This window comes from Enhydra lutris, unplaced genomic scaffold, assembly GCF_002288905.1.
Source record: "Enhydra lutris kenyoni isolate GAN:26980312 unplaced genomic scaffold, ASM228890v2 scaffoldscaffold146, whole genome shotgun sequence".
Lineage (NCBI taxonomy): Eukaryota > Metazoa > Chordata > Mammalia > Carnivora > Mustelidae > Enhydra > Enhydra lutris.
Window position 1 is genome coordinate 171,242 of NW_019154230.1, and position 11,919 is coordinate 183,160.

The 11,919-nt window shown below is 36.0% G+C and overlaps 1 pseudogene; it reads left to right on the forward strand.

Moving 5' to 3' along the window:
* The window catches only part of LOC111140036, a 141,079-nt pseudogene that overhangs the window by 19,734 nt on the left and 109,426 nt on the right, over window positions 1-11,919 (forward strand).

The following is an 11,919-nucleotide window of genomic DNA, read 5'->3' on the forward strand; positions in this document are numbered from 1 at the left end:
GGGTGAATTTCACCCATTTAACATGTACAATTCAAAGAGAAAGCTTATAGTCATTAACCAATAATCCTGCATTTTTATGTGTCCCCTGGGTCCTTGTCAAATACTAATCACTTTATCCCTCTCAGATTTGCCCATTTGGGGATAGTCATATGAAAGAAATTATATAATATTTATTCTTCTGTGTTCAACATTTCTTACATAGCATGTTTTGAAGTTTCACTCGTATTTTAACATGGATAATTCTTTTTTTTTTTTTTTTTAGTTAAATAACATTACATTATACACATGCACCATATTTTTTCCATTCATCACTTGGTAAGCAATTGAATTGTTATGCGACTTTTTAAAAGTTATTCTATGCATGCAATTATGTATGCATATAGAGAATACAGTCATTCTCTGTATTTGTTAGTTTTCACCATATAACTATTAAATATCCTCCCACAGACTTTACCACCCAATGACTTAAAATGCTAGTCACTGCAATTTTAGCTAACATATCATATACACCTTGCAACAAAACCTTAGAAGACATGACAAAAGGCAAAAAGCACAGTTTGAAAGAACTAAAACCAGAAACAATATGGCTGGAATGTTAGTATTGTGAGGCCAGGGAATTTAAAAGCCTATGATTAATATGCTAAGATCATTATGGTAAAAGCCAAGAAAAGGTGAGAACAGATGGGTAATGTAACAGATAAAAATTCTAAGAAAAAAATTCTAGAAGTCAATATTATTACAGACAAAAATAAAGAATGTCTGTGGTGGATTCATTAGTGTACATCATTTGAGAAGAATATCTAAGCTTGAGCATTTGATGATAGAAACACACAAAATAAAAACCAAGGTGAAAATAGAAAAGAACATGAAATAAAGAAAAGGAATGGAATATCCAAAAGCTGGGACATGTACAAAAGGTATAACATAGGTATAAAGGAATACCAGAAAAACGGGGAAAAAAGGAACACAAGCAATATTTGAAATAATTATGATGTAACTTGTGCACCTTCCCCCCATTAATGTCAGACACAAGATCAAAAATCCCAAAGTGCTCTGAGCCTCCTTCTTGGTCCATTAATTTTAACTGCAAAAATTTAACGATAAAAATTCTTCAAAGAAGCCATAGGACAGAATTACCTATAGAGAAATAATATAAGAATTACATTCACCTTCTCAGAAGCCAGGAGAGCAAAAAGGATTTTGTGCCATGTGAAATTCTTCAAAAGTAAAGGGAAAATATTTTCTCAAAAATTGAAAGTAGTTCTCAGTAGATCTACCTTGCATGATTTTTTTTTTAAAAAAGAAGTTTTGTTTTGTTTTGTTTTTAAAAAGAGGAAAAATGATATATGTCTGAAACAGATAGACACAAACAAAGAGTATTACAAGGTAATATGAAGTGGATAAGTGAGGGTAAAATAGCTCATTTTTCAAAATTGATGTAACACGAAACAGTTTGGCCAAAATAATAATAGAGATAATGTATTTGATTATTTAAGCTACTGCATAAGTTAAATGAAGGAGAACACTAGTACTAGAGATGAGAGGGACAAATTAGGAAATTTTATTATAAAGAAATTACAATACCTGTGAAGTGAATACATTATTTAAAAGTAGATTTGTATGATTTGTCAATGTATATTGAAAACTCTATTGCAAACCCAAAAAGAAAATACAAATAAAACAATATATAACACATATGCAAATATATATAAAACCACTATTTATTTATTTATTTGTTTGTTTGTTTTATTTATTTTCAGCATAACAGTATTCATTGTTTTTGCACCACACCCAGTGCTCCATGCAATCCGTGCCCTCTCTAATACCCACCACCTGGTTCCCCCCAAATCCTATCCCCCACCCCTTCAAACCCCTCAGATTGTTTTTCAGAGTCCATAGTCTTCATGGTTCACCTCCCCTTCCAGTTTCTATTTTTTTATATTCTGTATGTAATATATATATATATATACATATATATATATGTATATATATATATATAAATGCAATACATGTTAAAATGCAATATTACTAAGGAAGGGAAGAAATGAATCATGTAAGAAACAAAACAGTGGTTGCTTTGGCAGCACACAGAGTAAAATTCGAAAATACAGAGAAGCTTAGTATACCCCACACAAGGATGACACCAAAATTCGTTAAATGCTCCATGTTTTTAAATGAAAGGAAATACATAACTTCCTATTGTTACTTTGAATGGGAATGGACAAACTGCTCTAATCAAAAGACATAAGGTGACAGATGGGATAGAAGCATAGAATCCCAAAAGTATGCTGCCCACAAGAGACTTATTTTAGACCTAAAAACACCTTTAGTTTGCAAGTGATGGGGTAGAGAAATATTATTTGTGCAAATGAACTTCAAAACAAAGCTGGAGTAGCAATACTTGGGCAAATTAGAGTTTAAAACAAAATCTCTAACTAGGGACAAAGAAGGACACTATAAAATAATAAAGGAGACAGTTCAACAAGATTATATATAACAATTGTAAATATTTATGCACTCAACATGGGAGCACCCCAAGACATAAGCAGTTAATAACAAATATAAAGGAACTAACCCTTTATATTACAACCTTAATAGGGGACTTCAACACCTGACTAACATAGGTGGACGCATCACCCAAACAGAAAATCAACACGAGAACAATGGCTTTGAATGATACATTGGACCAAATGGACTTAAGAGGTATACTGTGAATATTTCACCTTGAAACAGCAGAATACACATTCTTTTCAGGTGCACCTGGAGAATTCTCCAGAATAGATAACATACTGGATCACAAAACCAACTTCAACAAATTCAGAAAGCTAGAAGTCATGCCGTGTGTGTGTGTGTGTGTGTGTGTGTGTGTGTGTGTGTGTGTGTGTGTTTAACCATAATGCTATGGAACCAGAAATCAAACACAAGAAGAAATCTGAAAGGACCACAAGTACATGAAGGTTCAATATCATGCTAATAAATAATAAATGGGTCATCCAAGATATCAAAGAAGAAATCAAAAAGTATATGGAAACATGCAAAAATTAAAATGCAAACATCCAAATCCTTTGGGATGCAACAAAAGTGGCCCTAAGAGGGAAGTATCTAGTAATACAGACCTACCATAAGAAGAAAGACAAATCCCAAATAAACAACTCTCGTCTTCTACCCAAAGAAGTTCATGAAATGAACAACAAACAAAACCCAAACCAGCAGAAGGAAAGAAATAATAAAGATTAGAGCAGAAATAAATGATAGAGATACTAAACAAAACAGAACAGATCATTGAAATCAGGAACTGTTTCTTTGAAAAGAACAACAAAATTGATAAATCTTCAGCAAGACTCATAAAAGAAAGAAAACGGAAGGAAGGGCCAAGGGCGGGGGGAAGAGACCGAGGAAGGAAAGAAGGAAGGCAGTCAAAATCAGAAAGTGGAGAAATAACCAATAACACAGAAATACAACTGTAAGAGACTATTATGAAAAAAAAACTATGCCCAACTTCCCACCCCCTGCCCCTTCAAAACTCTCAGATTGTTTTTCAAAGTCCATAGTCTCTCATGGTTCATCTCCCCCTCCAATTTCCCTCAACTACAGTTTCCTCTCCATCTCCCCATGTCCCTTGTGTTATTTCTTATGTTCCACAAATAAGTAAAACCATATGACAATACCCTCTTTGTTTGACTTATTTCACTCAGCATAATCTCTTCCAGTCGTTGGGGCACTGGGTGTGTTGCATAGGCAATGAATTCTGGTACACTGAAAAGAAATTAAAACAAAACAAAACATAAAAAACAAACAAACAAACAAAAAACTATGCCAACAAATTAACATAAAAGAAATCAATAAATTCCTAGATAAATAGCCTGCCAAAACTGAAGCAGGAAGAAATAAAATACTTGACAACATCAGTATTCCACAAGGAGATTGAGATGACAATCTCCCAACAAACAAGAAGTCCAGGGTCAGATAGCTCCACAGGTGAATTCTACCAAACATTCAAAGAAGAGTTAGAAGAGTTAGAACCTATTACCGTACTATTCTTAGAGAAAGAAGGATCTCCAAATTCATTCCCTGAGACCAGTGTTACCTTGATACCTAAACGACATAAAGACACCAAAAACAAAACAAAAAATGGAGAACCACAGGCTAATATCTCTGATGATGCTTAATGCAAGAAACTTCAACAAAAGATTAGCAAACTGAATCCAACAATACATTAAAAAAAATCATTCTCCACAATAAAATGGAACTTATTCCCAGGACGCAACTGTAGTTCAATACTTGCAAATCAGTCAATATGATACATCACTTCAATAAGAGAAAGAATAAAAGCTATATGATCATTTCAATAGGTACAGAAAAAAAAAACATTTGACAAAATACAATATCCACTCATGATATTGACATGAAATCAACAATGCAAATTTAGAGGGAATGTACCTCCTCATAATAAGTGTCATATGTGACAAACCCACAGCTAACATACTTAATGATGAGAACTGAGAATATTTATTTCCTCAAAGATCAGGAAAAGGGCAGGGATATTCACTCTCAAGTCTTAAAGTCAAAATAGTACTGGAAGTCCTACCTATAGCAGTCAGACAAAATAAAAGACATTTGAATTTGTAAGGAAGAAATAAAACTTTCACTGTTTGCAAGTGACATGATACACTGTATAGAAAACCTAGAGGATGCCACCACAGAACTCCTGGAACTGATAGATGAATTCAGTATCACAGGATATAATACCATTGTGCAGAAATCTGTTGCATTTCTATACACTAATAATGAAGTAGTAGAAAGAGCAGTAAAGAAAATAATTCCATTTGCAATTGCATCAAAATAAATAAGATACAGAGAAATAAATCTAACCAACTTGATGAAATACCAGCACTCTGAAAGCCAGAAAACACTGATGAAAGAAACTGAAGACAATATAAAGAAATGGAAAGATAGTCTATGTTCATGAACATAAGGAATATTACCAAAAAACGTACAGGTAAATTCATGCTTAATGGTGAAAAACTTGAATCTTTCCTACTACAGTCATAAACAATGACACATTTATGTCCCACAATTGGTTCTCAATATTTTGAAAATTCTGGCTAATGCGCTAAAGAAAAGATAATAATAATAATAATAATAATTATATATATATATATATATATTTATATATATATATATATATATATGGAAGAAAAACTGTCTTCATTCACACCTGACATGAGCATCTCTGTAGGAGATAAGAAAGAATTAGAAAAAAAAAACTACTCCTAGAACCAATAAACAGTTATAACATGGTTGCAGGATACAAGGTTAGTGTTTTAAAAAAGTCAAATCACTGATCTGTTTACAAGCAGCAAACCTGTGGAACTTAAACTTAAAAATACAATATCATTTATATTACATTACACTTCAACCAAAATAATAAAATACTTAGAAAATGAATCTAGGGGCACCTAAGTGGATGAGTGGGTTAAAGCCTCTGCCCTTGGATCTGATCATGATCCCAGGATCCTTGTATCGAGCCCTGCATTGGACACTCTGCTTGGTAGGGAGTCTGCTTCCTCCTGTCTCTCTATCTGCCTCGCTGCCTACTTGTGATCTCTCTCTGTCAAATAAATAAATAAATAAATAAATAAATAAATATCTTTACTAAAAAAAAGCAAATGAATCTAATGAAATATGTACAAGATCTAGGAGCAAAACTAAAACAATTCTGATAACCAAAATCAAAGGAGAAATAAATACATTTTCCCCATTCATGAACAGGGAGAGTTAATATTTTCAAAACGTCAGTTGTTTGCAAATGGATATATGGATTCAATGTAATCCAAATCTAAGCCCCACCAAATTATTGTGCAGATCCAATAAATTCATTCCAAACTTAATATGGAAAAGGAGATGACGCTAAGAAGCTAACACCAATATTGAAGAAAAGCAAATTTGGAGAGCTGACATATCCAAGTTTAAGACATATATTATTAAATTTCAGTAATTTGGATGGATTGATATTGACGAAAGAACAGATGGATTAATGGAACAGGATAGAAAGTCCAAAATAGACCTACCTCAATATATCCAATTTGTCTTCAATAGAGGAGCAAAGGCAATACAAGAGACCAAAATAGTCTTTTCAACAAATGTTGCAGGAGCCACAGGGTATTCACATTTGAAAAGGATAGGGAAGGGAAGGGGAGGAATGGAAGGAAGGAGGGAGAAAAAGAAGGAAGGGAGGAGAAAAGGAAAGAAGGAAGGAGGGAAAGAATGAAGGGAGGAAGAAAGGGTGGAAAGAAAGAGAGGTCAACTTAAAAATTAACTCAGAACGTATTATACGTGGATATAAAATGTGAAGCTATAAAATCCCTACAAGATAACATATGGAAAAAAATATTAATAATCTTAGGTGTAGGGATAGATTAGAAACACCAACAAAGACATAATCCATTAAAGAGTAATTAATAAGCTAAACGTCATCATAATAAAACTTCCACTGTTTGAGAGACAATATTAAAAAAAATGAGAAGCCACAGGTTGAAAAAATATTTGTAAAAGATATATCTGAAAAACAATCTGAGGGGTTTGAAGGGGTGGGGTTGGGAGGTTGGGGGAACCAGGTGGTGGGTATTGGAGAGGGCCTGGATTGCATGGAGCACTGGGTGTGGTGCAAAAACAAGGAATACTGTTATGCTGAAAAAAATATATAAAAAAATAAAAATAAATAAATAAAATTAAAAAAAGATATATTTGAAAAAGGAGTAGTACCCAGTATTCAAAGAAACTATAAAAAATGAACAACCCAATTTAAAAATGTCCAAAGATCTATAGAGAAACCTACCCTAAAAAGATACAAAGATGGTAATTTTTTGTATGAAAAGATGGGGCAGATTATAGGTCATCAGAAACATGCATATTAAAACAACATAATACTAGTACTACACTCTCATTAGAATGGCTTAAAAGCACAACACTGACAACACCAAAAGCTGACAGAGAGGTGGAATACAAATTCTCACTCATTGCATGTCAAATATAAAATGGTCCAGCCACTTTGCAAGATAGTTTAGGAGTTTCTTTCTTTCTTTCTTTTTTTTTTTAAACTAAACATACACTTATAATATGATCTGGCAATAGTGCTCCTTTGTTTATATGCAAATAAGTTGAAAACTTATGTGTAAATAGTTTTACTCATAATTGCCAAAACTTGGATTCAACTAAGGTATCCTTTCACAATTAAATAAATACATAAACTTAGGTACATTTGGACAATGGAATAGAATTCAATGTTAAGAAGAAATAATCCGTGAAGACATGAAAGAATTTAAAATGTATTCTACCAAATGAAAAAAAAGCCATTCTAAAAGTTCTAGAAAAAGCAAAACTATGGAGACCAAAAAGAGTATTAATCACCAGAGAGTAAGTGTGTAAGACAAAGAAGGGAAGAATAGAAAGAGTCCAGAGGATTTGGGATGCAGTGAAACTATTCTGTATGATACTAAAATGGTGGGTGCCTCTTGTACATTTGTCAAGACTTACAGAATACGTAGCACCAAAAAATGAACTGTAATTAAAATTATGGCCTTGGGACTCTGATCATCCATGAAATCAGACTGAGATCAGAATCATACATGTCTGGATCTCTACATGTCTGGATCTCTACTGGCAGAAGATGCCAGTGGGTAGGTAAAGCAGAGTGGGAACATCAGAGTGATATCAGAAGATAAACAAAAGGGGGAGGGAGCCATCAGAAGTGACCCATTGGAAAGTAATACCGCAGTACTACAGTGCCTTGCATCTGGGGATCAGCATTAACTTGGAATCTGGTTGGAAGCACTCAAAAAGAGCAAAGGATCAAGGGGGGGAAATTGTGGGAATCAGGGTGGTTAGGGACAGGAGCTTAAGTCCCCGGACCCAGGACAGCCATCTCTGGCACTGAGCCAGACAGAGTGAAGCAGAGAAACCAGATCTTGGTCCCTGAACCACCAGCATGCCTGAAAGCACGTGGGGTCTGGCTCCCGTGAGGGGCTGGGAGCCTCACCAGCTGGCAGAAGCACAGCCTTTTAGTAGTCCCCACATGAGTGCCGTGCAGTGCTATCAGAGCCTGAATCAGCCCCACCCCCTCCCCTGAGAGAGGTGAGCACAGGCGCCAGCCCAGCATTCTCAGACCCAGAAAGACCCAGCACTCCCAGCCTCGGCCAGTGGGAAAATCTCAGGGTGTGATCACTGCTTGGAACCTCTCTGGTGGTCTGGAGCTGCCCAGATAGCTGCCACTGTCGTGGTTTTGGGTACAAGCAGGAGTTCCTGTGTCCCCAGGAACCACAACTCAGAACGTGCTCTGCCAGCAGCCAAGAGGGAACTTAAGTGCTCTGAGGCACCCAGATGGGACAGACTGAGATTTCTCTCTGAGAGGGAGGTCTGGGTGCAGTTTGCTTTCCTCTAAACCTCCAAAAAAAAAAAAAATCAAAAGCTGCCAAGGCGAGTGAAAAACAAACAAACAAACAAACAAACAAACAAACAAACAAACAAACAAAAAACCTCCAGAGAACAAAAGCCTGAAAAACCGGTTACCTCAGAGCTCACCCCCTTGAGGGAGTGGGAGGACTTAACTCAGGGAACACTGCCTGAAAACCCATGTGGCAGGCCCCTCCCCCAGAAAGCAAACCAGGAAAAAAAGAAAAGAAAAAAATTAAAAACGACAAGAGAACAACCACCATTTCTTCGTAGATACAACTTTTATTTTCAATTCGTTCCCAGTATTTTAGTTCATTATTTTTATATAGATAATTTTAACCTATTTTATCATCACAGAGAGATTTCCAGTACATCAAATTCCATAATAACCTTTGAACCTGAAATTTTTGATACATATACCCGTGTTTTACTTTTGCTTTTCTATTTTTTTAAATTTTTAAAATTTCAGTTGAGTTTTAGTTTAATTTACCTTATTCTTTATTATTATTATTATTATTATTATTATTATTATTATTATTATTATTATTTAATATTCATATAGAGCTAAACTTGAAGTTAATTCCCTTTCCCAAATCAATGTTACCTCTAATTTAGGTCCCCCTTTATCTTAGAAAAGTGAGTCCTTTAAAAAAGATATCAAGATACACCCAGGAAGAATCAAAATAACCTTCCTCGCCCACACTGAGAATTTATAACCACTCTCCCATCTTTTTCTTCCACCAGTGTTTCTGTGTATTTTTTTTTTTTTTGTAGTTTTTTAAATTTTTACTTTGGGGTTTTTTTTGGCGAAGTTTTTTTTTTTTTTTTTTTTTTGCATATATATATATATATCTTCTCATATACTTTTATCAGTCTTTTTGTTGTCTGTTTTTGTTTCCACACTTCATAAATCTTACCTTGGGGCCCATTTGGGCTAAGCCTTCTCTATTATCTTACTTTTTTTTCCTGTCTCTCTCTCTGTCTCTCTTTTTTCTCTTTTCTTTTCTCTCTCTCTCTTTTTTCTTTCATTTGGGTGGGGATTCTTGATTGCTCAGAAGTGTTCCAGGGTGGACCTTGATTGCACCACGGTCAAAACACCAGCTACATCTGTTCAGCCATCTCTCACCAAAATGACTAGGAGGAGGAATGCCAAACAGAAGAAAAATTCAGAGGATGGGCCTTCTGCAACAGAGCTAATGGCTATCAACATAGACAATATGTCGGAAAGAGAATTCAGGCTAACAATTATCCAGGCAATAGCTAGGATGGAGAAAGCCATGGATGACCAAATGGAATTGATTAGAGCAAAACTGAAAGCCACCAGGGATGATGTTCACAATGCTCTTAATGAGTTCCAATCCAATCTAAATTCTCTCAAAGCTAGGGTAACTGAGACAGAAGATAGAATTAGTGATCTGGAGGACAAACAGATGAGGAGAAAGGATCAGGAGGAAGCCTGGAACAAACAGCTTAGAAGCCACGAAAACAGAATCAGGGAAATAAATGATGCCATGAAACGTTCCAATGTCAGAATTATTGGAATCCCCGAAGGGGAGGAGAAAGAAAGAAGTCTAGAAGATAGAGTGGAACAAGTTCTCCATGAAAAATTTCCCAATCTCCGAATGGAACCAGGTTCATTTACTAGAGGCAGAACTGTTTCTCCCCAAAATTTTAGATTCTCACATGTCCTCGAGACACCTAAAAGTAAGAATGAAGAATTATAATTATAGGCAGACCCTCTTGAAAGCAGTTAGGACAAAGAAGCTCCTTATGTAGAGGAAAGCCCATCAGAATAACGTCAGACCTGTCCACAGAGACCTGGCAAGCCAGAAAGGGCTGGCAAGATATATTCAGGGCACGAAATGAGAAGAACATGCAGCCAAGAATACTTTATCCAGCAAGACTGACATTCAAAATGGATGGATGGAGAGATAGAGTTTCCAAGACCAGCAAGCCTTAAAAGACGATGCAACCACCAAGCTGACACTGCAGGAAATATTAAGGGGGATTCTATAAAAGAGGAAAAATCCTAAGAATAGCATTGAACAGAAATATAGAGACAACCTAAAGAAAGAAAGACGTCAAAGGTAACACGATGTCAATAAAAACGTATCTATCAATAATCACTCTCAATGTGAATGGCCTAAATGCGTCCATAAAATGGCACAGGGCTGCAGATTGGATAAAACGATAGGACCCATCCATATGTTCTCTATAAGAGACCCATTTTGAACCTAAGATACACCCAGACTGAAAGTGAAGGGATGGAGAAGCATCTTTCATGCCAATGGGCCTCAAAAGAAGGCCGGGGTAGTGATTCTCATATCACACAAATTAGATTTTAAACTAAAGACTGTAGTCAGAGTTACAGAAGGATGCTACATCATTCTAAAAGGGACTATCCACCAAAATGATCTAACAATTGTAAATATCTATGCCCCCAATATGGGAGCAGCCAATTACATAAGAAAACTATTAATCAAGATAAAGAGTCATATTGATATGACTACATTAATAGTAGGAGATCTTAACATGCCTCTCTCAGTAATAGACAGATCATTGAAGCAGAAAATCAATAAAGAAAAAAGAGCACTGAATGACACGTGGGACCAGATGGACCGGATAGATATATACAGAACATTCCATCCTAAAACAACAGAATACAGATTCTTCTCAAGTGCACATGGAACCTTTTCCAGAATAGAACCACATATTGGGTCACAAATCAGGCCTCAACCGATACCAAAAGACTGAGATTATCCCCTGCATATTCTCAGATCACAATGCTTTGAAACTGGAGCTCAATCACAAGGAGAAGTTTGGAAAGAACTCAAACACCTGGAAGCTAAAGAACACCTTACTTAAAAATGCTTGGTTCAACCAGGAGATCAAAGAACTGAAACAATTCATGGAAACCAATGAGAATGACCACACTTTGGACCAAAACCTATGGAATACAGCGAAGGCGGCCCTAAAAGGGAAATACATAGCCATCTAAGCCTCCCTCAAAAAAATAAAAAAATCCAGAACACACCAGCTCTCTCTACACCTTAAGGAACTGGAGAAGCAACAATGAATTAAGCCAACTGCACACATAAGAAGGGAAATAATCAAGATTAGAGCTGAGATCAATGGGGTAGAAACCAGAGATACAGTAGAATGTATCAATGAAACTAGAAGCTGGTTCTTGGAAAGAATCAATAAGATTGATAAACCAGGAGGAGTCAAGATGGCGGAGAAGTAGCAGGCTGAGACTACTTCAGGTAGCGGGAGATCAGCTAGATAGCTTATCTAAAGACTGCAAACACCTACAAATCCAATGGGAGATCGAAGAGAAGAAGAACTGCAACTCTAGAAACAGAAAATCAACCACTTTCTGAAAGGTAGGACGGGCGGAGAAGTGAATCCAAAGTGACGGGAAGATAGACCGCGGGGGGAGGGGGCGGCTCCCGGCAAGCGGCGGAGCAA